Genomic DNA, 7,069 nt, shown 5'->3' with positions numbered 1-7,069 from the left:
ATTGTGTGCTCCTATAAGATCTTAGGTTTTCTTTATATGAATGACAACTTTACAGTCATGTCACTTTGCTTTTTATTTTTTTATGTCTCCGTTATTGTATTTTCAATAACAGTTGGAGGCATGCGTACATACATACTTCTTTTTATCACGTGATCTCATTTTTTGAAAATTACGTATCAAATAACGTAACCGGCCGTTTACTCCCTTATATGCAATTTAAGGCACCAAATAGCTTTTCTACTTACTTCTCTTTCGGTCTTTTGAAGTTTCTCCTCACATATTCATTTGGTAAAATTTTATCCCGACTTTATTAGTCCCAATTTTTTTAGTATATTGTTTAGTTTACATTTTTTTTCTTAGTCTTTTTTTGTTTTGGTTTGTTTTTTCTTTTTTATGGTAAAGTTTGTGACCCTACAAATTTATTTTTAGTTTTTGTGTCTCTTATTTAATAATATTTGCTTGAATATTTAGTGTATTTTTGTTATAATATATATAAGGCTAAATTGCAGTTTTGGCCCCCCACGTTTTATAATTGTGCGATTTTGGCCCCCCAAGTTTCAAATGAGCGATTTTGGCCCCCCACGTTTGCCCCCTTTTGCATTTCTTGGTCCCCCTGACTATTTTGACCAAAAACCTGCTGACATCGAATACTTTTGACACGTGTCTTAATTGTATTGGCCAACCAAAATTTATTATTTTTTTTTTAAAAAAAAAAATTAAGGAAAGGTCACGTGACTCTTTTTTTGTTGGGGTTAATTATTTATTTTTTTAAAAAAATTTGTAAAAATCAACAATAAAAAGCCTTAATTTTAGCAATCAGATGTTAGAGTTTTCTAACCAAAATTGCGATTTAAGACTACCAACAGAGGCACTAACATCTGATTGTTAAATTAAGACTTTTAATTGTTGTTTTTTACAATTTGTAAAAAAAAAAAAAAATTAATCCCAACATAAAAAGAGTCACGTGACCTTTCCTTAAATTTTCTTATAATTTTGGTTGGCCAATACAATTAAGACACATGTCAAAAATATTTCATGTCAGCAGGTTTTTGGTCAAAATAGTCAAGGGGGACCAAGAAATGCAAAAGGGGGCAAACGTGGGGGGCCAAAATCGCTCATTTGAAACTTGGGGGGCCAAAATCGCACAATTATGAAACGTGGGGGGCCAAAACTGCAATTTAGCCTATATATAAACCTTAAATACTTTTTGTTGCCAATATATAAGTTTGGATGATGATTTCATATATTTGAATTTAGGTTCAGTTATTTGGCTCAGGTAAAAAAAGTTTATTTTGCATGTCTCCCGAGAGGTCACTTGGTTGAGGAGTTAATCTTCAACCTAGAGGAACTTGGTTCGAGACCCGACACCCGAAAAAGAAAGTTTATTTTAGAAGAATTTAACATCTCATCTTATTATTTGCTTAAAAATGTTATATTATTCTTATAAATATCTCTCTATATTTATTTTGGGCCGTAAATACTCTTAAATCATATTCTCAAAGTCCTACATATATGTTTCAATCATATTTTTTGTTTATTATAAGCAATTGTTAAATAATTATGACTATCTATTTTAACAAAATTAAAAATAGATGATAGTTTTTGTAACTTGAAAGTTGTCCTAAGTTAATATTATTAGTGGTGTGAAATTATAATATTTTTATTATATGCAAAATTTTAAAATTCTAAATTATTATTATTTTGTTGTAGGTATAATTTTTTTTCAAGTAAATGCATGCATGATAGAATTGTAATTTACAATTAAATACGTAAACTGATTGTATATGACATGCAATTAAAACTCAATATGAAAATGAAAGGTCCCATGAATAAAAACTAAACCTTTCAATATTCATTACTTTTAATCATCATTAATTAAATAGAATAAGAAAGGGGAGAAGTTACAAATGAGTATTAGGATTTTTTTTTAGATGTGTCACATTGTCATAAGTAATGCAAGCTAAATATCATGTCAAAGTCATTATCATTATCACAATTCACACAATGCTTACATAATTTAGTCTGAATATATAAGTTTAAAGTATCCCTGAAATTAGAAGATTTGAACTTCACCACAATGCTTGCATAATTTATCTAACCGTCTATGAATGTAGAGGAAAAACGTGAGTATAAACATATACTCACATTTAGTTACACTAGTGGAAAAAACACTTCTTAGGTCGGTTAGAATTGACTTCTTAAGTCGGTTCCGAGCCTGACCTAACAATTCCAGTCATAAGAAGTAGTGACTTCTTAAGTCAGATTTGAACCGACTTAAGAAATACTTTTTAAGTTGGTTAAAATGATGTTTTAAGTCGGTCCCGTACAATGACTTAAGAAAAGGCGACATAAGAAGTTTGACTTTCTTAAGTCAGATTTGACCTGACTTAAAAACTGACTTCTTAAGTCAGTTAAAGGTTTACCCGACCTAAGAAGTGTTACTATAATTTAAAAAAAAAATAGCCAATGCAAATACAGTAGCTCTGCATTTGCCAACCAAATATCCAATCCTAATGAGAGTAATCTATTTTGCCCAATTTAAATTACATAAGAACAAATTTAAAATCTAATTTAAGGGGTAATATCACTCATGAAGAAATAAGTAACTAACTACAAACTAATTACAATTCTAAACACACAGAGAACCAACACAATAATGAATTATTCTAAGTCTTGAAAAACAATTACAATTACTATATCTTGATGTGTTGGGGCAACTGCATATCATTAAAATTGTAACGGTACCTCGACAAAAAGAATAAAAAACTTAAACTTAGATCTGTCTCCAAATTTCGTCATGTACTATAGCTTGTTTTCTCTTGCACCAATTAAATAAATTGATACAGCTTGATACAGAAATTATATTACTTACTTGGGTCCATGAACCAACAACACCAGCAGATACAATGTTCAACATGTGTATCATGACATAATAGTCGCACTCATAACTATTTGTTGCTTTTGGCTCTAAAATTGAATATGATCAAATGTGAACGTCTAGTCAGTAAATACTTTTGTCAATGTAAAATTCAGTTCCAACAAAGTATATTGATGCAGAGTTGCAGACTCTTCCAATTCTATATAACCAGTTATATAGACATGTGAAATTCACTCTTCCAACACTGCTAAAAAAAAGTTCATTAAAAGTGAACTAATTTAAATAGATTGTGACATAAGGGTTTATATAAAAAGAGACAACAATACTTAGGTAGGAGCAGGGGAAAATTACCTCATGAACAACTTCCGTAGATTGTGACATATTGCATACTATATAGACAACATACCAATCAGCTTTATAAGCAGCATTTTGTACAGCCTAAAATCATGAGATTTTAGTTAGAATGCATTTTAATTCCTTTCATAGATTAAGAGCAACATAATACAATAACACCGCATCCTCTTAGTCTACCATTTAGAAGCTAACAAGTTTATTAGCATACACCAAGGTTCTTTCAGATTTGGCAAATTTTGGGAGCACATTACCTTGACCTCTTGCAAAACCGAACTGATTTGAGCACAGACCTTCACACCTTCATGTAGCAAAAGTGCAACATTGACAACAACCTCAACGAATGCAGCTCTGTTCGGTCACACAACAACATCAAAAGAGAACGAGTTAGACAAATCAAACATATTAATCAACTTACTAAGGGTCTATATATGTATGTAGCATTGAGATATATAATTCAAATGCAAAATAACATGACACTAAACAACCCAACAAAATCTAAATATCAGATGAGACTAATTTGCAAACACATTACTATCTTAATTAAGGTATGTTATCAAACACAAGAAAGACATTATTATCAAAACTATTTTTTTTTTAAGTTATTTGACAAAATAGGCATATTTGAGCTTACCTTTGTGTGGATTAAAAAGAGACTAGCTAGATAGATGTCAATAACTTGAACCTTTGTGTGGATTTCCTATGTTTGAGAATGAAGAGTGAGAGATGTGCCAAACCTCATAGCTTATAAGTTTGTGTAGAACCTCAGATTATAAAATAATTCTATAGCACACAAACGCTGCACAACATGAACACAGGAAAAAGTGGGTATTCAAGCTCGCTCAAACAAGTTCAAGACCAGAGAAGGGAGAGTTCATACTTGTAAAAGGATTGAATCCACAAATCCCTTTTGAGCAACAGGAAATACCTGTCATGTGACATGATAAACAAAATAAATAACTTCTAATAATTGATATTGGAACTAAGATAATGGCAGCAATGCATATGTCACAACAGTTGACATCTGTCATTGCCTTCTATGCACATTATCACTAAGAGGATTATAGATTAGTAAGCAATTGAACAATAAATTAAACAAAAGTGAACCACTCCATATCCAGTCCCCTTCTATAGCTATGTCAGTACAATGGAGAATATTACAATCACCGGACTTGAACTTATCCAAGTTGTTTTGGCTGTTAGAAGAAACATATTATAATATTATAATATAAATGAGAGATATCATGGCGGCATTGGCAGACCTACAAACACAAATAATGGGGGGAGCTGCTAAAGAATCACACCATCTAACACATCATGCCCTCCAATAACAAGGGGAAAAAAAGGAAATTTTAGAACAAATTACAATTATAATGTAAGATATCTAGCAAAATTACCTGACTCACATGACCATTAATGGGGATGGCTTTCAAATCGAGATTCCTAAGAATCTAAGCAAGAAGATGAGTTGCATCACATGTCCGAGTGAACACTATTTCAGTCATTTGATGTACTTCCAGTTCCAGCCATTTCAGTGAGAATGTACACAAGGTAGCAATCCTAGAAAAGAAGCAAGAAATTGATGAACATAACCATCAAAGGCATAAAATTAAAAGATAATAGTTGAGATTGATAAAACCCAAAATGATTGAAATCTTGTTAGCTTCACACCAAATAGGCTACTTGTTAATTCTATTGTATTTTTTCTATGTAACCATGATTCTATTTGGCACACAGAGAAAATGGAGCTAGAATTAGATAGCCTAAACCAAAGGGTACAATTTTTAAGTCCTATATTCTGCTCTACTTTTAATATGTATGTTAGATTATACACCAAAAATCAAACAAAATCATTTACTATTCCCCTGTTTGAACCAAGGCATGACATTTCAAAATTTTCCCTCAACATGAGTAGTATGAAACCTTTAAACAACCTAATAGTAAGAAATTCAATGAAAAATTGATGGCCTAAATAATTGAAATCCAACATTTTTGGAAGAGAGAAAATTCCTTATGTTTTAATGGCAATAAGCTATATTGAATATAAAATTGTGAAAATCTGTGTATATGCAGGTAAACACAGCTCCTTTACAAGAAAGATTCATAAACTACACTGTCTGACAGAACAAATTACTACAACAAGAATAAAAACAAAAAAAAAATCATCTCATTAAGAGTTAATACTCATATGAAAGATGAACTATAACAATATAGAAACAAAATAATAATAATAATAATAATAATAATAATAATAATAATAATAATAATAATAATAATAATAATAATAATAATAATAAACCTAAATAGAAATTGAAAGAAATCGAAACAGAAATTGAAATTCAAAAGTTAGGGCTGAACGTGGTCAAAATTTAATGCTTATAACCATGGTCTTAATTTACAAATTATATCAAAAATAAATCTGGACTCTAATAAATACTATAGTATACTCTTTAACCAACTAACACAGATTGTGAATCTATTATACTAAGCAACTTACCACTGTAGCAATCTAGACTCTAATAATCTAATAATAAAAATAATAATCATAATAATGATAAAAAACACAGAAATAGCAACAATAACAACATAAATTGAAATCTCACAAGAAATAAAATAAAAACTTAGGGTTTAAAGATTGCATACATATGAATGAGTAGCCTCCAAGTTTGCAATCAATTCCTTCGAAGTTTGCAGCGAAGGGAACAGTTCAAATTTTCTAGTTTTACTGAAGGAGTTCAATTTCTATGAAAGTTAGGGTTTTAAATTTGTACTGAAGGGTTTGAATTTTCGGTGAAGGAGTTCAATTTCTGGGCAGTGAGGTGTTCGATGTTCTGAGATTGTAGTGAAGGGTTCAATTTTGAGCGGTTAAGGTGGGTTCAAGTTTTACGAATGGTTCGGAGATGACGAAGGGTTCAATTTTGACGAAGGTGCAGTGCAGTGAAGAAGTCAATCGTTTGCGGTGAAGAAATCGTTGCGACGGATGCTCTCAGGCAAAGATTCACATAACACCACTTAGGAAATTATCAAACACCTAATATGCATCTAAGGATATGAACAATTTGGTCTGTATCATAAGTTATCCTATTTCTTTGGTCTAATAATGATAATAATGATAAAAAAAACATAGAAATAACAACAGAAATTGAAATGTTCAACAAAAAAAAAACACAAATTGAAAACTCACTACAAATAAAATAAAAAGTTAGGGTTTAAAGTTTACATACATGAATGAGTGAAGGGAACGGTTCGTCTCTTAATTCTTCTTGAATTGTCCCCGCTTAGAGGAGCAGGACCCCCAGGTTTGCAGCGAAGGGAACGGTTCATTCTTTCAAGTTTGAGTGAAGCAGTTGAATTTCTATGAAAGTTAGGGTTTCAAGCTTTACCAATTTCGAAGGTGATGAAGCGTTCAAATGTGATGATGGTGCAGTGAAAAAGGTGATGAATTGCAGTGAAGAAGAAAGAAGAAGAAGAAGAAGATTGTTGTGTATTGAACTTCCACGAAGAAGAAGGGTTCAGTTTGTTTCTAGAAACTTTCTACATATCGTTAATTTCTTTCTTTTTTGTTTTTGATTCATCGTATTTATTAATTTTTAACTTTGTTAGTTTTGTTTTTTTTATTTTAAAAAAAATTAGGATTTTTCTTTGACAAAAAAAAAATTCTTTTTTTAATATTAAGGGACTGGGTTCGATTCCCGTGTGCCACACATTATAATTTAATTTGTCAAAAATAAATATACTTCTTAGGTCAGGTGAGGGAAGCCTGGCTTAACAAAGAAGGTTTCTTAAGTCTGTTAAACGACAACAGACTTGATATTATTTTTTTATTCTCTATTAAGTCAG

The 7,069-nt window shown here is 30.9% G+C and overlaps 1 long non-coding RNA gene across 7 annotated transcripts; it reads right to left on the bottom strand.

Moving 5' to 3' along the window:
• Nucleotides 1-2,558: 2,558 nt before the first annotated feature.
• LOC123883699 lies at nt 2,559-6,797 on the bottom strand. 7 transcript variants are annotated; one of them, XR_006800398.1, is made up of 8 exons: nt 6,454-6,797; nt 5,873-6,271; nt 4,627-4,789; nt 4,110-4,157; nt 3,864-4,028; nt 3,484-3,580; nt 3,230-3,316; nt 2,559-3,122 (listed from the first exon to the last, which is right to left on the bottom strand). It is a non-coding gene; the product is annotated as an uncharacterized LOC123883699 (long non-coding RNA). The 7 variants fall into 7 exon arrangements; XR_006800399.1 differs by having other exon boundaries at nt 5,873-6,260; XR_006800401.1 differs by lacking the exon at nt 5,873-6,271 and having other exon boundaries at nt 2,559-2,745; nt 2,873-3,122; nt 6,454-6,787.
• Between the last annotated feature and the right edge of the window lie 272 nt (nt 6,798-7,069).

Source organism: Trifolium pratense, linkage group LG5 (genome assembly GCF_020283565.1).
Source record: "Trifolium pratense cultivar HEN17-A07 linkage group LG5, ARS_RC_1.1, whole genome shotgun sequence".
Taxonomy (NCBI): domain Eukaryota; kingdom Viridiplantae; phylum Streptophyta; class Magnoliopsida; order Fabales; family Fabaceae; genus Trifolium; species Trifolium pratense.
Note: the sequence above shows the minus strand (reverse complement) of the source record. Positions and strands in the feature narration are given on the sequence as shown.